The sequence below is a fragment of the Bactrocera oleae genome, chromosome 5, assembly GCF_042242935.1.
Source record: "Bactrocera oleae isolate idBacOlea1 chromosome 5, idBacOlea1, whole genome shotgun sequence".
Classification (NCBI taxonomy): domain Eukaryota; kingdom Metazoa; phylum Arthropoda; class Insecta; order Diptera; family Tephritidae; genus Bactrocera; species Bactrocera oleae.
Window position 1 is genome coordinate 61,046,553 of NC_091539.1, and position 22,258 is coordinate 61,068,810.

The 22,258-nt window shown below is 32.9% G+C and overlaps 1 protein-coding gene across 6 annotated transcripts in view; it reads right to left on the bottom strand.

Annotated features, from left to right (window-relative positions):
• The window catches only part of Fur2 (furin-like protease 2), a 319,156-nt gene extending 298,686 nt beyond the window's left edge, over positions 1–20,470 (bottom strand). For 3 of the 6 annotated variants that reach the window (XM_070110816.1, XM_070110814.1, XM_070110815.1), the window contains exon 1: positions 5,198–5,842. The gene's annotated coding sequence lies outside the window, so the exon portion shown is untranslated. Of the gene's footprint in view, positions 1–5,185; positions 5,843–20,200; positions 20,347–20,368 lie in introns of those variants that run through there. The other 3 variants (XM_070110819.1, XM_070110817.1, XM_070110818.1) reach the window with 3 other exon arrangements.
• Between the last annotated feature and the right edge of the window lie 1,788 nt (positions 20,471–22,258).

The following is a 22,258-nucleotide window of genomic DNA, read 5'->3' on the forward strand; positions in this document are numbered from 1 at the left end:
AAATATAAAAAATTTGGTATATCTTTGGAGAAATATTATAACATAGAACCGGTTTACAAAGACCCAAGAGCGATCTGCGTGATTACCACCCCGTGTATAAGCCTTAATACTTAAAACAACATAACTTAACGCAACATAACACTTCAAATATTTTTAGTGACATTTTCAAACCTTTCACACAATATTTTCAATATAATATCACATAATTTTCAAGGAAAAAAACGCTACAAGTATTACTATAGGTTATAAAAATGGCTTTCTAAAATACTCTCAACCGCCACTTCGTATATTCAAATCACTTAATATATTTCTAAGACAACACTTTATTGTCGCGAATTAGAGCAGTTTTCAGGGGAGGTTAAAACCCAGAGACTTTTATAATTTTAAATTGACATCAATTCAAATTTTATTCTCTCAAATCTTAAAGTGGGCAATTTAAAAAAAAAAAAATTAATATACTGATTTGTATAAAAAGAACTTGCAACTTGATATGAAAAGAACTGCTACTAAATGTACAAATAATTTTACTAAACCAGCTTTAAATAAATTCTAGTAAGCTTTTTAAACACCTGAATCTAACTTTCATAATTCAAAATTATTTAATATTATCTGTCATATTTAAATTACTGAAACTAGTATAGAACAAAACATTCACTAAATAATAATTTTAAGCATGGCAACACTAATGAAGAACACAAAAACGCAAATCGAAAGTGTGAAAAAAGAAACAAATTATGAAAATGAGTAGAAAACCACTAAATACCAGTTTCCGCAAAGCAAAAATATAATTAAAATACCAATAAAAATAATAAATAAATGCCAGTAAATAATGTTGATTGGCAAAAAGCAATGTTGAGCTGCAAAGCAGAAGCTGTAGCAACAACTCTAGCAAAGAATAATGATGCTAAAGCACTCTGCAAGAGCAAACTGACTGTCACATAGTCATCAGTCAGTTAGATACTTGTATGTAGCTTTATATGGATTTATAAATAAATGCTAGCAAGTATTTATGTATGATGTGAGCTCAACCAGTTGAAGAGCATTGCTAGATAACAACTAGCCTTATAAATAATTGTATATATACTACACACATATATACCTATATACAAAGAAATACATAAATTTAATATTTATGTTGACTACTTCGCTGTTCATTGCAACTTCAGCTAGAAGTGACTAGCGACGAAAACGATTTAGAGATAAGAAATACCAGTGTATGCGTGGTAGATACATTAAAAATGTATACACACATGCTTAGAAGATATATATGTATGGTACATAATATAAGAAACCAGAACTTTATGCATATGCACGTATGTGAAGCGAGCGTGAAGAAATGCATGAAGAGTTAAGAAAGATGATAAAAGCTGCAGCTGCTTGACTTAAAGCAAAGAATTTTAAGATAAAATGTTTTTTTTGTTATATGAATGCATTATTTTTAGACGACTTAAAGACGAATTTTTGAGCATAAAGTAAATAAATAAATAAAGATAACAAAATGCACTAGAGTACAAAAGTTGAAATTAATTTCTACGCAACACTGAAAAAAATTAAAATTTTTTGAGCTTACAAATTTTATCTAACAATATAAATCTCAGATATAATATTATATATGCCCGCACTTGAAGAAAAGACGTTCAAATTTGAACAGCCAATTGTATTATTCAACTTAAATGCATCTATTTAATTCTTCATGTTCCTTAATAATTAAGAAAAACTATTTTTTAACTTTTTTTATTTTTTTATGCAAATAACTTTCATAAAATTTATATACTTTACTCAAAATTGCACAAAAACGTGACTAAGTTAACTCAAGTGACTAATAGATTTAAAAAAGTAATTTTCCAGTTAAAAAGCGATTTCTGTAAACAGCTCTCACCGCATGTGGTTAAAGTTTTGCGAAGCGCTTATCGTCAATGCTTAGTAATTTACAGAGAAAAGTTTTTATTTAAAATTTCCTAGAGTTTAGACTAAACTAATTTAAATTTTCTAGATTTACACTATAGTAATTTCATTTGCAAACAAATTTTTTTTTGCAAAAATATATTAAAATGCTTACAGCCGTTTTGGGGAAAACCATTTAAGGGAGAAATTATTTAGAATATTTAAATTTTTTGGAAAACTGGCATACCACAAAAAGTAATTCTCAAAATGAACTAATAGAACAACCAACAGTTAAGCCTATGTAAAATCAGATGTTTAGGCTTTTATATAAATATCAGCTAAACCTTATACTTTAAAACATATAAGTATAGATCTTTAAAATACTTTAAGTCATTTTCGATAATCGCATTTTTTATAACCGAGTTGCAAACGTACACTGCAAGTGGAATAAAATTTGTTTGTTAAACCACAGAGAACAAAACTTATTGCTGGCTTTAGGTTTAGTTATATACATGCCTTCTAATCGTCAGCGAAAGAGTATACAGCAGAATATAAAAAAATAGACGGTAAATAATATGTCAACAATAAATTTTTTCTTGTATATATTCACAGAATCTGATCTCGTTTATTATTGTTTTATTTTATTTTCTTTTTTTTTTTTTTTTGTAACACACATCAGAAAGAATTGAAAATGATGTGAAGTTCGTTGCGGTTCTGAAAATGTCAGTTATTAACTATAAAATATTTTGATTAAAGCTATCGGCTGGAATGTCTATGCTTCTAAACAAGAGCTAATATTCTCTCATAATTATTGTAAATATTTGCCAGAAGTAAGGAACTGAATCTGTAAAACCAACCGCTTTGAGACTAGAAACTATTTTTAATAGAACTAGAATAATTTTTTTTTCGACCTGTTAATTGCACTTGAAAACGCTTAGATAATGTAGAAACATATTTTTGAAATATTTATGATTTCTTGCTAATTTTTATTGCCAAAATTTTTTCCAATTACAAAAAAGATTTTACGTATTTATTTGATGAAAAGAATACAAAATTTCATCAAAAAAAATATTATTATTTATTAAGGAATAATAATATTAAAAATTAAAACATTACTTAAAATTCGCAGAAATCAGAAGTTAAAGAAGAAACTATATTAAAATATAACTTATATTTTTACACATATAAACTGTTGAGTTTATTATTATATTAATATATTATTCAAAAAAACATGTTCAGTTTCTAACTTAGACCTAATTCACTAATTTCTGCTTTAATTTATTTAATTTTTAATTTTTTCATAATTTTTTTTTTTTATTTAGTTTAATATTAATAAGTTTAATTTTAACTTTTTTAATTATAATTTTTTTAATTTTAATTATAATAATTATAATTTTTTTGTGCTTCTTTTGTTATTTATGTAGAAGCCGATAATTAACTCTTCAAATACTTCATCTTACATATTTTCTTATGAAATGTCAAAAAACAATTAAATTCACTGCAGAAACACTCTCTCAATCATGATCTCCTCATCGTTGGTATTTCCTTAAATTAAAAACGTGAGTAAAAAAAAGCTGCTCGTCATCTGAAATTTAATTGTTCGCTGGAATTAAATCTTGTAATTCACATATAAATACACAGGTATATATACATATATAGCACACTTCGCAAGGTTGTTTGTTGGTGCAAATGTAAATGTGAAAGGTGCAGTTATAAATACACAAGCAATTCAGCGCCAACTAACCTATTGACTGCTGACCTAACCCACAGTCATAAATTGACGACGCACACGAAAGTCAAAAACACTTGGTAAATACACCTATATAAGTACATACAGTGTGCGGCACTTATATGTATACACCTATGCTTAAAGTAGGAAAGATGCCAGAAGTGGGGAGATAAAAATATAAAGTAAAAATTGGAAAACTCATTGGTGACCGATTGGATTTAAAACCTTTGCATATACTTTCAGCGCAAATATTCGAAATTATTTATTTATTTTCTGAAATGAAGATAAAGCAAGTAAACAAAAATTTGTTGCGACTCGCTGCGCTCTACGTGTTAGTAGGTTTCTTATGAGTTTAATTTTTTTGGAATCAAAAAATGTGCGTAATTATCTGTCTCAATTATTTTATATATGTTTGTAAACATTTTTCGCCATTTACTTGATTTTATTGCGTTAGCACTATGCTATGTTGGCTTACAGCAAAAATTAAATTTTTATGGCAACAGCAAAGTATGCAGTATGCACGCAATTTAATTTATGGCATTATTTATTCGTTGCAAATACCACACATTTTTTTTTATATATTTTTTCTTATTATCTTATTTTATACCCTGAACACCCAGCATTAAATGTCGAGACCCTATAAAATATATGTATCGATCTGAAATATGGCACACATTCTTTTCTCATAAAGAAGCTGCTCATTTGTTAGAATCGCCGTTATCGGACTACTATAACTTAGAGCTGCCATAGAAATTGAACTATCAAAATCAAGTTCTTGTATGGAAACTTTTTTATTTATTCAGAGTATTACATATACCTAGCTGCGATTCGGTTAATGTGTTTTCCTGCTTTTTTTTTAATAAAATTTTTATTATTTTCTTTAATCTTGTTACTTCTTTATTGATTAATTTATTTTATTATACTATATCAAATTATTACGTTATTTTATTTTATATTATTTTTTTATTATATGCTCATCTATTTTATATGCGTGCTTTTGCCTGTAGCTCCGGCGCTTATGAAATCAATTTTTTTATTGCTTTACACTTTTAATTGTTATTTCTCCTTTCTCAATTATGGGTTGCTAATATTTTGCACGAAAGCTTCACTCAATCGAAAGTTAATGGAGTTGAGCGATAGGCGTTAAGTGTGGCAAACTCTTTGGGCTTAAATACATATACATATATAATTATAATACTATATTTGTTGTTGTTTGTTGTGGGTTACTTAATTTCTGGTTTCGCGTAAATTACACAAACTTAATGCTATTTCGGCTTTGGTGCAGCTTGACTCGCCATATATACCTACATACAAACAGAATAACAAAAATGTATTACAAAATACACATCGAAAAAAAAATATATACTTTTTTTATATTATATCTATAATATTATATATCTGCACAAGCAGCCTTGAAAGCGCGCCTCAAATCACTGGCAAATATTTGCTAAGCGTTTCTTCGTGTGAAGAAGCGTTCAAAATGCTGACAACAAATTTGTTAGTAGAAAATATTTGTGGAAAAATATATTTTTATTAATATATAATATAAGCAACATGGGTACTTCTACTAACGGTAATACATACACACAAGTGCACCGACACGCACGAAACAATTTCGGCCGTAAACGAAAAAGAAGCAGCGTCCAAATGTGTCGTAATGACGATGCCGCCGACAACAATATAAACGGATACGAAATCGAAATAAGTTTTTTGCCAACTCCTATACTCGGTTTACGAGCGAGATGGCTGGCTGACTGACTCACTGACTGGCTTACAGCAGAACTGGCGTTGCCGCTGGACCGTCACGAAATGTACAACGATGGCGTGTGTAGCGTTAAAAAGACGCACGAAGTCACCAAATCTGGCTGCTGGCTGCTGTCACGCCGACTGCACCGATCAAGGGTATACTGCTCGTTATTGGCAGCGGAGAACTTGCGAAAAAACGCGCACTTAGTATTGCACTTTAACACACTTTATCACAAAATTTTCTTCCAATTATTTACACTTTTGTTAATTTACTTCTTATACGTGCTAATATTTGCACAATATACAGATATTTTTCAATAATTTCGTACGCCTTTTTATTCGATTACAAAAACGAGAACGAACCGTACACGAGGTTAGCGTGCGACGCTTGCGAATGCGATTCAACGACAATACGGACACTACACGCGATTCCGTCAAACGAAACGAACCGTTCGTTAACACGCTCCAACTGAAACTGAAACGACCAAACCGAATGACTCCAATACTTGGGGCTGCGAGCTCCACAATATGTGCATAAAGTACGAAGTCAAATTTCAACAATACACCAGTAAACGACTGCCTTGCTCACTACTCAACGAATTGGGAGTTAAGCATTGGTGAGTAATATGTGTACATACAGGCAGGCAGGCCGAATCAAGTCGGCAGTGTATATTAGCGGCAGAGTGAACGACGAAAATGTGTGAAGATTTCTGTATGTTATTGCTGTATAATTTGCAAAGTAGTGACGAACTAGCCGGCTCTAACATTGTTGAAATGATGGGAGTACAAACATATAGATAAATAGTTGAAATTTATTGAGCAACATTTTTATATTTTTCTTTTTTTAGTAATGTTAACTATAAGGCTGGCTGATGGGTGGGAATTTTAGAGTAAACAAAAAGGTACTACAACAACAAATAAAAAGCAAAGAGTCAATTAATAGCTGGATAGTGAGTAAACAGTGTCGCTAATAGCTTTAAGTGAGCTGAGTTTTTTTATAGATATAGCTATAACAGTCGCAGTTTTGTGATTAAATATTCAACGCTTTTGCATCAAAATGCTTTTAGCCATACCGAAAAACAATAAAATAGAACGCCAAAAAAATTAGACAAAATCAACAATATGCTCTAGCTCTCAAACTCACCAACAAGCAACTCCTCACTCACTGCTCTCAGCGTCGTATTCAACAGTTTTCGTTTTGCTATAATTACAAAAAAAAAAACAAAAAATATTCGCTGTAACTATTTTCAACAATTTTGAGGAATGTCTTTCGTCAGCTGTAAAGCAACACTCGCTTACAAAAGTGACGACACAGCACTTAGACAAGCCTTCAAAACAGCAGTAACATGAGCGGTGACGCTCAGCAACATTTTACGGTGTTAATAACAGCAACAAGGCGCCGAAAATGTTAAACGTTAAGAATAACAGCGCTTTAAAAATTTTAAATATTTTTCTTTTATATTTTACTATAAAATATAATGAACAGAGTGAGCATTAATTTCAAAACAAAATGGAAAAAAGGTTGACAGCAACATGCTGCAATATACATCACTATGTAAACTCTTAACAGCTCAAATGCGTTCACATGCGTTCACAGTTTACATAACAGAATGCATGCACATAACAGAAATTTTAAAGCATTCAAAGATTTTATGTTAAACAAACAGTATGAACAGCGAAAAATTAACATTATCTCGTATCAACACGTAAATATCACATAAGAGCTCAAAATGCTCACTAACCGCTCTCTCACTTCCGTTGTTTATATAAAAGTGTAACACTTGATACCACTTAATGCTGCCGCAAATGTTGCTAAACAAGTTTTGATGCCGGAAAGAAATGTCAACACTTCCGGCTTTCAACAGCAGCGGCCGACAACATTAATGAACTACTCTTATGCGGGACTACTATTACTTTCGTGAAGACGAAAGTGGAGTTATAGCGAAGAGTTTTAGATATATTACGCTCTCTTTAGTAAGAGTTAAGAGCAAATTTTTACTCGTGTTTGTTTGTGTTGTAAAGCAGTTATAAAGGGAGAAGTCAAATTGTGTGAATAGTAGATGCAACAAGCGTTTATGCTGCAGTAAATGTTTGTAAACTTTTTTCGTATTTTGTGCTCAGACGGAAAATATGTTGAGTGAGGTTAGGTAATTGTGCTTTGTGCGGATTAAGTAATTTAAAAATTATGTTATATGAAGTACTTTCGCTGGGAAACACGTGACTTTTTTATATGATGTTATAATTTATAATAAATACAATATATAATGAAATTCATGATTTTTTTTTATAATTTTTTATTTTTAATTAATATGATTTGGTTTTCAAATTCGAAGCAGAAATTTTAAAATTTAGCCTTTGGGCCGTTGGCTCCGAAAAACATTTTTTTTTTTTGCTCGCATTCTCTTACCTATAGCAAGCATTCTATTTTTATTAGTTCAGTAGAAATATCCCTAATCTAAAGTGTAGCCGTTCGATGTAATCAGTTTACCTTTAAAACCGGTTTTCTCGAAACAGAATTTTTTCAGCATGTTCTGCCTATAATTCTTCATACAATGACCAGATTTTGATTTAATCGACATTTTGAATTCATTTTGTCCTAAACTACCAAAAATTGGGGTGAAATTCAACTTTTTTTAAACAGCTATCACTTTGTTGGTTTTTACTTTATTTTTATATAGGTTTCAACTAAGGAGAAGGCCGGAATAATCTAGTTAAGGACATTTTTATTACGATTAATTTTTTCTTCAAAATTTTTTACTATCTGTTCTTAAGATACCATTAAAATACGGTCTGAAACAGTAATCGCCACGAAACGTCCAGTTTTGGCCAGTAGAAGAGGACTTGTGTTCCATTTCGGCAACGCCAGGATACAGACACCGATTGTGATTCGCCTTCGTCTGGGACTGCAGAAGATGCTTTAATACTATATTATATCATTGAAGGAGTGATGTTATTCAGATGGGTACACAATAATAAAGCTATATAGATAGCCATTAAAGAGGAAAAAAGATGTTAAATTTTTAAAAAAATTTTGGACTCTGTTTTATTGAAGTATACTATAGGTATACCATGACTTAACAGTAAAAAGTAAGTATAAATAATCACTGGCATACATTTTGGATGGAGTCCCTGTAGAACTTTTGTCGTAACATCAGGGCCGTATTAAGGGCAGAGCCGACGGAACCGCGGCCAGGAGTCTCACAAAATGTAAGAACAAAATCATTTTTGTATACTTTTCCTGTTATTGTTTCTGTTAAGTTGTGTGTATCATTAATCTCAAAGGTTACACATTAGTTCATAGATCCCACAAACGATCGTATATTGGTGTGAAGTATTAAAAAGGGTTTCCAGGTTGACTGTATTACTAATGAAATGAGAAGAGACATCTGATTATATAATTAACACCGCAAAAAGGGGTTCCCACACGTATCCCGGCCCTGAGTACCATGATAATCTTGGTAAAAATTACCGAATGTGACTTAAAATTCATATTAACGCTTGGAAAGTATGTTGTCGTTAAAGACTTTTTTTAAAACTCCAATAATGACCACAAAAACTTTTTTTAATTTGATAACTTTTAATTGTCCAGAAAGAGGACTCTCCACAGCTTCTAGACCACTTATAAAAAATTTTTACGAAATAAAAATGAAAATTTACGTTAAAAATGAGTGCGCGCCTATATGTTAAAAAAAAAGCAAAACAAAACGCTCCACCCTATTGAATATTGTTTTAACAAAATTTACGTTTTTTCTGAAAAACTTAATACCGGGGCAGATTAGTACTGATTTATTTAAATGTATCTCGCAATAAATAAAGGATACTCGTCACAATTTATATTGTGAGTGTAAACAAAAATTTTGGTTGAAACTTTTAAGAGGTAATTTTTCACCAATTTTAGTTTAATATTAAAGTTTAAAATTTAAGCTTACAGAACCCTTTACTTAAACAACTTTCTTATCCTTTCACTTTAAATGTTCAAAATATGCACCGTAGAAGTCACAATAACCTCAAATATATATTTATCAAATGTCTGGACATAAATAAATTGCCATCCTTTGTATTTCATTCGTAATCTTTTTCATTATTCTTTGCTGCAAGCCTGCCAAATGCTTATCAACAGCTCTTTATAGCTTCGAGAATTGAGAGCGTTTTGTGAAAGTGCACAAAATTGTGAAAATATCTAAAGTATAACAGTAATAACAAAAAGTGTCACACAAATACACACGCACACCAATATAGACGCTGTCACACTTTTGTGTTTGCCTATACGACAATGAATCAATTTATTGTAAAAAGCGTCAGTTGGCGACGTTCTAACAAATCCTTTGCGCTAATAGATTACCAACGCCGTAGGAGCGAAGTTGTTGTTGTTGCTGTTGTCGCTTGAACAGCTGTTGCGACATACTGATGAAACGGGCAGCTAAATGCAACGAAATGAAGGCGCTTAGAGGGTAAGAATGAAAAGGACTCGAAAGTATTTTACAAAGCACAGAAAAGCGGTTGGAAGTGTGTAGTTGTTGGTATGATTTCTAGTCCTTGCAATTTTGAATATGTATGCCTGTGCATCTACTATACATATGCACGTTATTAAGTATATCTGCTGGATGCCTTACACAGTTGATGATGGTGGACCAACAGCTCGTAAATGATAATGTGCTGACTGGCCACTAACTATTGGCAGTGTAGGGGGCCGTTGTTGTGAAGAGAAGGCAGATATCTCACTACAGAAAAATACATGTGTTTGATATGTGTAAATGCCTAGGCGCCACAATTACAGCTTGCTTTGTCGAAATAGTTGTAACTAAAGTTAATAGGCTTGGATTGAGTTTAGATATGTATGCATATAAAGATGAGGAAGTGTAACTAAGTTCTCATAAGTTATTGTGATAGTAGGATACTGTGTTTGGAATTTGCCTTCACAGTCTTTCCGAAACAAGCATTCACAACTTTTTTTTAATATAAAAGGTTTATATTTTGGTAAGACTAATTGTTCTCCACGCTCAACTATAACCTAAGTTTTCACTTTTTTTTTTTTTTGTGAAATCATCTACTATTACTACTATTACTAAAAGAAAGAGTGCTCCTTTGTCCCTTTCACACTTCCTCGTAAAGTTTTCACTTGGTTAGATATGACGGTTCTTTAAAGAGTACTTGTATCTTATAATTTTGCTCGACCACCTTTCTTCTTTCTAGTATTCTAGATTCAAATGTACCCTTAAATTGTTCGTGCGTCTTCGTGACACTCATTTGAGGCCGTCTGTCGTTATTTTAATACTTCGTACATCAGATATCTGTCCGGCTTCTTTTGACATTAGGCTTAGTCACTCTAACACTTAAAATCTTGGCTTCCTTCGGAAGCTCAACCCTTTATTTTACTTTTCCCGTTTTAGTTGGTACTGGTTTGAAAGAAACTAGCGTATGGCTCCAAGATATTTTCATAAGATCGTCACTAATTGGTCTAACAAAAATATTAACCTCAAGGCTTTCCATTATTCAAGATGGAGTTTGCAGTCTAATTGGTTATTTATACAATAGTAATTGCGGTTAAGACACTTCAAACCCAAAGGTAAGTTTTTTGAAACTTGGACTATTTTCATCTCCACGAAGCTGGGTGACTTAACTACAACCGTATTTTAATAAAAACGGCAAACTGAAGTGTCTTGCGAACTACGAAGATGTAACGCAATGGCCAGTGAAAAGAAAAGTAACTGCTCCATCAATGCCAGGAGGTCCACAGTCCACAGGAGCCAAAGGTGTTTAGCACAGGTTCACTATACATATATTATATGAGCTATACATATACTTGCATGTATGTGAATACAGAAATACTTTGTATATGACTTGTTATATAACTGTAAATATAAATCTTGTTATATAACTGTAAATATAAATCTTATTATATAACTGTAAATATAGCGAGCGCCTGTCAAGTCGAAGTGCAGAATGACTCTACTCACTCATGACTTATTAAAAATTGATAAAATGGAACAACCAAAGCTGTAAGACTGAAATAAAATATACGCCGTGGATATGTATAGGTACAAAAAATATAATATGTGTAGTAAGTAATCCCGAATTGACTATTAAAAATTATTTAGAAAAGTCAAAAGCCCAAAAGTCTCGAAAATATTTCGGGATCCCGAAACCCATTTTTTTAAATTCGAATGAAAAAATGTTTTGAAAGCAAATATACCAGCTGGATTATGTATTAAAGAGTATATAATAAGATATAAGAAAATTTCGGGATCCCGATATGACATTTTCAGAAAAATGTTAAGATATTACTATATGTACAAGCAGGGGAATGTATTTAAGCCCAAAAAATAGAATGCAAACAAGCATTTCACAGCCGCCTCTACAAATAAACTGAAATAAGGTCAAACTTGCATCACTTTCAATATAAGCGGGACTGCAGGGTATGTACTTATAACTGCATATAGTTGTATATGTATGTAAATTTGCAAGCGTTTAACCCTATTGCACGCAAGTTGCGCCCACGTAAGTACACATTTTTCACCCACACACTGACGACATTGACAAATCCACGTCACGTGTTGAGCAGCGAAGTTCAAAAAGGCTAAAAGAAAAAGTTGTGCGCGTATAAAAATCAGTTGCAATGTAAAATCTTGTTAAAAGCTAACTGACTGATGGATGGAGGAATTTACATGCACACACACACACACACACATACTGACTTAGCATAGTACCACCTGCGGCAGCAGAATTCACAATACAACCAACATCTGCTGCACGCAGCCATCACTCATACGACCTGGCGTTCCTTATTATTATATTACGTGAAGTTAAACGCCAGACTGGCGCACGTTGGTGTGACGCCCTTGCTGTTAGCAGGAGTTTAATATCGAGTCAACCAGTATGTGCAATTTTTCGTGCACCAAATGGAAATTCTTTTATGATTTCCTTTAGCTGCATTGCCATTGGCAATCTGCTACCGGTGAGCAATTGAACTTGTGAAACACATCACCAGTCAATTCCTTAACTTAGCATGGCTACTACTTTCTCATAATTTTTAGTTTGTTTTCCTCGATCTAATGATGCTTGGTATGAAGCGTTGTAGCACAATGTTATTTTTGTTGTATGTTTCAAAATTTTGGTTTTCCTCTTTCCCATATTTTGACAGACAGAGATAGATTTTTGATTACCCGTTTGATATTTGAGTAATTTGCTGCTCTGAGTGTTCTATTAGGATGCACATTAGTAGCCTAGTTTAGTTGTACTGCATATCGAATTTTCTTATTGTACATTTTCGATCTTAAATTACCAAAAGCAGCAGGCTCCTAATGACCGCTCACCAGAAAAATACACTTAATTGTTCATCATTTATATACAAAAAACTCACAATTATTTCACATTTTTCAAACCTAGTCATAACATTACCCATTTTTATACTCTTGCAACATGCTACAGGGTATGGTATAATAGTTTTGTTCACCTAACGGTTGTTTTTATTACTTAAAACTAATCAGGTAGCTATAGAGTTATAAATACATGTCTTGGTATCTTGGCACCATAAAAAGGATGGTGTTGCGGATGGGCGTAATCGGATCATTGCCACTCCTATCACATCACACTTGCATATTGCAGAAATGTCTATTAAAATATCCTTGACAGCGAAAAACGCAGCGAGTATGTTCTGTTAGAATTACATTTGTTTACAATACGAATATATACATACGTACAAATATTTACTAGTATTTTTCCGATATCAGTGCCTTTATTTTTCGCACACAACGCAATATTCTGCTCATTCGCCACGTTAGCTTTTAGCACTCTGCTATGAGCTGTCAAAATCAATACGTTATGTTCTCGAACTGTAAAGGTAATGTGGGTGTCGACACTGTTATATGAGCAGCTCAGCAGTTAAGCTTTAAAACGCATGCGCCGCAAATGTCAAATAGCCACGATGTAAGAGTGACCTGTGATAATTTTGATTGCACTTACGCTCTTTTCGCGGAGATTTAACGAGTTATTTTATCATAAATGGCACTAAAGAGCATACAATCTTACGAAAACTCTTTAGTGCTGAGAAAAAAATGTATTCTACGCATCCCTATATAATTTATAAAAATAAATGTGTAAGGAAAATTCCATACAATATAAATATGTGCTATTCTAAAGCAAAGAAAAAGAATACAAAAATATTACACCCCCATCCAACATAATTTTTTAGGTAGTACGTGCCTAAAACTGCAATACATGAACGCCAAATTAAAGTGAACCGAACTTCTACAATACAGAGCATTTTATTAAATATTTATCTGACATTGGACACTTATTTCATGTTTAAGAGCAAGACGAATTGATAAAAGTTCGAGATCGACGACAGTAAAATTACTTGTACAAAAAAACCAACGACTTCTACTAAAGAAGAAGAGGAGTTCAGAACTTGCCGAAAAAGGCATGGATTGATTTTGAAAAAATCAGAAAAAGGCCGAGTTGAGCTCTGTGAATACTAGATAAATATATTTAGACAGCATTTAAGTGCTTGGTTCTGGTATTGGAAAATTAGCGGAAACGCCTATTCGTAGGGATATGAGTGGCATATTGTGCGTTCTTCAGTTTCATTATATATTGACGGAGTGATTGTCTTCAACATAGATGCAAATATTTTCCAAATTAGTTCAGATATAGTAGTACTACCAGTATTTGTACTCTGAATAACGTCTTTACTAAATGGACTCAGCAAGAACTGATTCACTCTGCATAATATTTACGTCAATTTGCAAACAAACACTAAATTATTTTGGTTTTATAAAATATCTTCACATAAATACAAGTGTGTGAAGTCATATCAATTTTCATTACCATTTCCCAAAGACTCGAGCCACTAACCAATTCACCCTCCAACTGAGCCACCTTTGCACCAATCCACGCATCATTTTACAGCGACATAACAACCATACCCTCCATAATATATTTTACATAGCTACACATCGCCGTCTGCCACCCCCTGCACTATCCACCGCACTGTGGGTTTTACAACATTTCGTCGTACTTGTCCCCATTGCACGTTACCCCATAGTTCCACATCTAATTTGCATATACGCACAACAGTAATTGGATTATAAAAGATATCGATGACGATAACAATGCTGTTGTTATTGCTTTGCTCTTCACCATTTCCCTATTTACTCTTAACACATGCTTGCTGTGTTGTTTACTTTTGTTTTTGTTGTGTCATTGATACTTTGAAGAAAAGCAAAGCCGGCAAGGTGCGCAGTGATGATTGTTAATGTTATGGATTTAAAGGTGAAGGCGTTAAAAATAACTCACTGCAAAGGTGCGAGCATAACAGGGTGTACAGTTTCAAAAAATAATTAATAGCTGCGAGTCTAGTAAGTAACTGCGCGGTGCTGCAACGAATATGGTCGTAAACGAGATTTTGATATTCGTGTGACCGCTGTCAAATGATGCATGGCGCACCCTGTATGTTAAACATTTAATAAGATGTTGTGTAAATCTGTGAAAGCAGGAAGAAATGGGGCAGCAGTTAAAATGATTTTTTTAATATGAAAACAAAAAATCGTAAAGAAAATATATGGAAAAAAAGTTGAACCACGACTTGGGGTCTCTACGAGTACTGAAATTGGAGTAGAGCACAGTTCACACGTGCACAATTTGTCTGGGCTTGTCTTTTTATTGCTAAAGAAAATAAATATCACATGGTGAAAATGTTAAGTTATAATAATAACAAAAGGCTGTCGGAGTCGTCAAAAAATTTATTGTATTATATAATATAAACAGTTTTTCTCTTTACAATGAAAACAAAACGCTCTACCTGAAAAAGTCAAGGTACGTATTGTCTTACGCTCAAGTGCAGAGATTTTGTAATATGGAAATAAACGTCCGGTGTGCATAACTGGAACATATCCGGTATTTTACCAAGAGTCAGGGAATGTAAATTCGGCAGCATATCAAATAAGTAAATAAACAGACTGTAGTCTAAAAATTAATGTTTGCGGAAAACCCGGAATACTGGAAAATGCGAAATCATATTACATCGGCTCATAGGCAGGATATTATTTCGCAAAAAAGTGGGGTTAATACAGAAGAGATTTATTACTACAAGTATAATTCCCTTTCGGCTTAACAATCTATACCTTTTTCGACTATCTTACAGTCGATAACTTAACATAACAACTTCATCTCATCGCTGACTAAATAACAAGAATTTCTTTGGTTTTTATTAAAAACTAAGTATTAGTTACTAACAAATGTGGGTTTTAAAATTTTATAGTTCCAAAACTTTCAAAAGGCTCAAATATTGCTGATAAATATTTCTCAAACATTAAATAATAAATTCAAACAAATTTCCAAGTAGTAACTTAATACTCATCTGCGAAATCGCATAAAAGTCGCTCTTTAATCGAATGCCAGTAGATCCAGAAATCTGGATAATCCTAAATTCAACATCTATTAAGCCGCACCAGTGCCAATTCTTATATTGAAAAACAGATACACAAACAACGTAATCATGCCTTGTGTCAACTTATGTACACACTTATATTATATATCTGAAGTAGTCTAATAAACTGGATACAACTAAGTAGTTTAAACTGCTTAAATATCTCGTGTTACAGTATCCAAAATGGCTAGGGATAGGCGAGTGAAAAGCAATACCAAGTCATAACAAAAATAGCGTGAAAACGTACGAGTTGCAAAGTGATTTTAAATGGACTTTAGAAGTAGAAGGAAAGAAAGTATAACAACCAGTATTATTCATGATTAATTGATGTAGCTGGTGAGTAATAAATTTCACAAAATTGGGATAGATTAGACGAATGACTAACCCAAGAGATGTATTTGTTTCTGTTCACACAGCCTTTTAAACTTATTTATGCTAACATCTACTGAACCTTAAATTTGGGTATTTTTCTGTTAACATAATGTAGAGTAAGACTCTCAAAGTGACAGAAGTGATCAGTACCAGATCTACTTAAAGGATTTTAATACCGCTTTCTACAACCCAAATTTTTTAAAATAGTCAACATTGTAAATACCCTGTTCTAGTTGTTTGATACTAAGCGAGATTCCACACAAAAGGACTTTACAAGACAAGAAAACATTAAGGTCTAAAATTGTATTAAAATATTTGCCGGCCACATCGGTATTACTTCGCTAGACTACGTAAAAAAAATTAAATAAGTCTGAAAGGCTATGTGAACAGAAACAAACACCTCTCTTGGATCAGTCATTCGTCTGGGCAAACATATAACTGTTGACAATTAAAACTTTGAGCTCCAACGTGGAACAAGTCAAGATTTATAAGTGCTACAAGAGCTAAGTATGTGATTGATTACGTCTTTTCTCGGCAAACGCTACAAAATTTTATAAGTCTCGTAAAAAAAAGTATAGGCGATGATCTCATCTAATGAGAAAAGAGAAATGGTATTTGGATTTTTATGGATTGATAACTGTGGATATTGCATAAACCAGAACTATAGATTGTATTATATAATGCGGAGTACTAAGTACACCGAATCAAAACATCGTGGCGGCATCTGGTGGAACAAATCGTCTGATAGGTTCTCCTCCAGAAGTATTTGATGATTAACCCGCTGGTGGTAGGGAAAAAGTCCAAAGCGAAAAGCTGGGTTTATCTTTTTAGAACAAGAAAACAATGTGAAAAAAAGTTAAGTGGGGACTTGGCCGTGGCATAAAGCTATAATAGAAACACAACAAAAAAACGTATTCACAATATAAAAATTAATAAATACATATTCCCAATAAATGCATATTAAATCCAGAATATTGTCGGGATATCTAACTTAAAATTTCGAAATTTTGGAATTTGAAAGTGGTAAGGCGAGGCTCGAATCCGGAAAATTGTGTAGAACACTATTCATTCTGGCGTGGGCCAAATCCCGAAAATTTTCGGGATCACCAATTTAAAGTCACAAACTTTTGAGATCCATAAGAGTTGGGGTTAGTGAAGAATACTATTCATTCTGGCGTGGCCGCAGCGTTACGAGTATTAAACACTTTAATGTAAAAAGTTTTAAGATTAAAAATTTGTTCAAAAATAATTTCCTGTTAACGCTCTGGACTTGAAATTCTTAAATTAATTAACAGTAAATCAAACAATACGCTATCTACATAGTCAACTCTGTGAAATTGTACTTTTTGCTGACACGCACAAACCCTGACCTGGGCATGTGGTTGATGATGGGCTTCGGAAAATTTATTTTTCGCTTCGTGTGTGGGTGTATAAGTGTCACACAAGTCATGCGGTGATATTTGGCCAAAAGCCAAATGTACAAACCACAAGAACAGGAATAAAGGAATAAAAACATACGAAACGAAGCCAAGTGAAACGAGAGTTTAAGTCAATAACTCGTAATTTTACCGCTTCACGAATTTTTTTTTTTCACGTAAGAAATGCGCTAAACTTAATTTTTTTTTTTTTTAGCATTTTTTCGTTTTTTTTTCTCTTCTTTGCGCACGCATATATGTAAACAGTGCAGATTGTAAATAGCATGAAATATGCATGACCATGGAGGTCAGCTGGGTCTTGTCGCCATGCCAGAGGGTTAAATACATATTTTCGGATTTTCGCAAAAAAGTATAAATATAACAAAAACACGCTGAGAAGGAAGTAAAAACTTGGAAAAAATGCGTTAATTCCAGTTGCACGGTCAGCTGTTTGCTTGCACTTGGCGACAGGCAAATAGGCGGACGCACAATGAATCCAACATGTGGTGAGTAGTGCCAAAAAATACACCGAAGACAAAACGCCCACTTACACATGTATTCACAGGCGTATGTGTGTGAATGTGTGTAAAACGTGACTTACCGGCAATCACTTTGGCGCTACCTACATATTTGGCAAAGCCATTTACGTCAGCAACAAAGGCAATCAACCGGTTTGGTGGAGACGGCTGGCAGCATAGCTCACTTTACATACATATAACCAGATACGTATGTGTAAATAAGTACATATATAAACATATAGATATATGAATATCTACATATAAGTTGTTACATATACGTTATTGCAGCCACTTAACAATTTTTGGTAAAATGCAAATTTTTTCCAAAATTTTTTTTTACCGACTTTTATTTGGTTGCTTTATTTATCTTTTGAACCGGTTTTTTTAATGAATATCTTTATGATTTAAATTAGCAATTTTATTTTATTATTTCGCTTTTTTTTCGCTTCAAAGACACTCATTTAAACGGTAACGGCCATTAGCCGGTTTTACTTTCATTTTCATTAACATTTAGTGCCACTTCTAAACCAAATACACAAATACATATAAATTCACGTATATTTGCACTACAACTGTATGCGAGTTGGGTATATGCGATCTAACGAATAGCGCAAAATAAACAAGAAAATCAAAAGTAGCCAAACTTTTGGACAAATTGCTTTGAGAGTCGACGCAATCGCTGAGGAAACCAGTTTAACTGCATCGAGCAGGAAGCCCCGCAGCATCGAATGTGTAGTACAGTGGGTAACAAGTTGGAAATTCACAGAAAATTAAACAAAATTTTCTTGACCGAAACTTACAAACGTTATATATTTATTTAGATATTTTATGAAACTTTAAAGCAAATAAATTTTTCTTTAAAGAGAAGCATTATAGTACAGTGGGTAAAAGTATATGAATATACAGGTACAGGTGGTTTTTTATTTCCAACATATTTTCAACATTGTTGTTACTTCGTAAAGTCTTCTGAATTTGAAATAAATTCTCCAATTAGGGGGGGTTGAGACCCAAATACCCCCTTCATTATCATCAACACAAATAATTATTTCCTTTTTTAACAGAAATTTTTGTACTTTTTTAAGAAATTTTTTGATGAACAATTATTTCTTTATTTTTCTTATTGCTTTCTAAACAATGTATTTTAAGTAAGTTAAAGAGTTTACATACAACATTCTTGTCACATTTCAAAATTTATACCATAATTAACCTTCATTCGACTTCAGAAGCAGTCATTCGTAAATCTTGAGTTCGGAGCATCTAAGTTCTTTTGACACTTTTGGTTTATACCCGCTTCGCTTGCATTGCAGCTATAATACCCTTCACAAATACAAAAGATACTATACAAAAACTGGCTTTTGATCGGTCAGTTTGTATGGCAACTATATGCTATAATGACTCTATCTGAACAATGTCTTCGGAGATTGCACCATTGCCTTAGACAATAAGCCATGCCAAATTGGGTGAAGATATATCGTCAAATGAAAAAGCTCTGCATACAGGCACTTGTTTCCGATCGTTCAGTTTGTATGGCGGCTATATGCTGTAGTTTCGACAAATGATATCACAAAAACTGACATAAGACGGACATGGCTAACGCAACTCAGCTCGTCCTGCTGATCATTTATATATATTTTTTATAGGGCCTCCAACGTTTCGTTCTAGGTGTTACACAGTTCGTGGCAAACTTAATATACCCTGTTCAGGATATAAAAAAAATTTAGCTTGTCTTAAAACCCTTGATAAACAAATCTGAATGCGGAATAATACTAATAAATATTTTCCATTTGAGTAAGTATTGCAGGAACTATTATTATTATACAATAAAAAAATTCAAAACTTATGTATAACTAATTCTGATTTTTCAGATATTTAAATTATTATTTAATACTGCACGAAATCACACAAAAATTCAATATAATTTTTCTTAGCAAAAAAATTCGAATGTCCACACACTGTGCGCCTAGTATGTGCAGTTGTTGCAGCTCGTTTCTGCTGCTCACTAGCGGGAAATTACTTTGTTAGTTATATTATTGTTTATGCTTTAATAGTTGCTCGGCACTTAACATACATAACATTGTTTGTAAATAATTAAAACATACTCAACACACACTTTTATTTTTGTTGTTATTCCATTTTCTACACTTTACGCACTTTTCTAAGGAACTTTCACGAACGCAACGCAAACACAGTTAAAGCACAACACTTTAACACACTACAACAATGAATATGCATAACAAAGCGTATAATTTTAACCAACAACAATAGGAATTTGCGTTACTCTTAGCACTGGTTTCCAGTAAAATATTTATAAAATATAATTTCTTCTATTATTATTTACACAAAACACAACTTTCTTGGTAAACACGCCGCTTGGCACAGCTGTTCGCTCTTTTTAACTGTCAAATCGCGCTTTTGACACTTTGTATGCAGCAATTTCTGACATTACATTTTGGGCCTACAAAGGCTGCTCTCCAAAATGGTAACAGCACAGCCCGCAGTCATGCGCATTGAGCCGCAACCAGTTGGCAATGTGAGCTAACCAAAGAGCGGATAGGAAATCAACAACAAAAAACGTTAGCATAGTAAAGTGCAATGAAGCGAGCGCTTGGTTGAATAACAACTGCCCAGTACACACACCTACACACATATGCACAAGCATTTGTTCGGGCTGTGTTATCAGCGGTCTAAGCTTGCCCTGCTCTGTGTGCACGAGAGCGCTTGTGGAAGAGCGCAAGCATCTAGGAAATTCACCAACACTCTCTTTTGCGGTAATAAAGCTGCGCTCTTGCTCGCTCCACTCTGCTATAAAAGCGTACGCAACATGAGCGCCGAAGCAACAACTTCAAAATGTTGTGCAACATTTGAGTGCATTTGATAATGTTGCTGCACTTTAAAGTTGCTGTTTATAGCGCTGTTAATGCGAAATCGAAGGCAAAGCATTGGTGATTTCGCTGTTATGAGTGCATATACGAGTGTACATGGTATGTAGATATATATTATATGTACATATATAAACATGTGTATGTAGTTTAGATTTTATCTTAAAGCAAAATTTAATTTTTGCTTATGAAAAATTTTTAAAAATTATCTTCTTATAATCTCTTCAGCTTTTCATAGCTCAATCTGAGCGTAAATAAAGGTGACAGCTTTGCTCTGACTTTTGCCCTGCTAGATAATTAATTAGCAGCTCTGTAAGTTTGTAAATTTAATTAATGAATTGATCATTTGACGTGGGTCAGTGGCGCGTTTTGTGGCGAATTTAATTCAAGTTTGAAAAAAAAAACTAATTTAAGATATTTGTACATACACATAAACATACGTTTTTAAAGGTGATTGATTATTTGGCATATTTAATTAGGTACGGAAATTGAGTTAAATTTAAAGTGATGGTGTGTGACCTTTAATTTAATTTTGCAGTAAGTGGTTGGTAAACCTATTTAGAAGCCTTTAAATGTGTATTTTATTAAGATTAAGATTATTAATTTGCTTAAGATTAAGATTATTTAAACTTTTTTCCTAATAAAGTAAGTTTATAAATTTTTTTCTCTACAAAAACTTTCTCATATACATACATACAAGTATATGTCATATGAGAACCGCAGACGTTGAACCTGTCGACGAGGAAATCAGGCTGTAGAGGAATAAAACATCAAAACAAATCCAAAAGATGATTTTGGACAGCAGCAGCCAAATGAACCCACAATCATTTAAAAAAATTAACGAGATAATAATTCGAAGCTTTGTTTGAAGCTGTGCAATCGTTATTAACCGAAATTTTTTCGTATGACAAACATGGTTCCATTATTTCACTTCGAAGTTGATTCCACTATCATCTAACTAAAAGCATAAAAATACATAACTGTTAGCTGACTTTTTGATTAGGAAAGATCAACAATAGTGACTATGATATAGAGTTTTTGGAGAATCAACAAAAGTATTATTTCATCAAACACACAAATAAATAGAATTGGTAGCAAACTGGCTAGAATTGAGCTTCGTATTGCTTACGTATTCTCCAGATTTGGCGTCTAGTGACTTTTTCCTGTTCTCAAAACACAATAATCAATCATATAGAAATTTATCGTAAATGATAAGGTAAGCACCGAGAAAAATACCTATTTTATAACAAAAACTCATAGTAATACAATAACAAGAGAAATGTTAACCT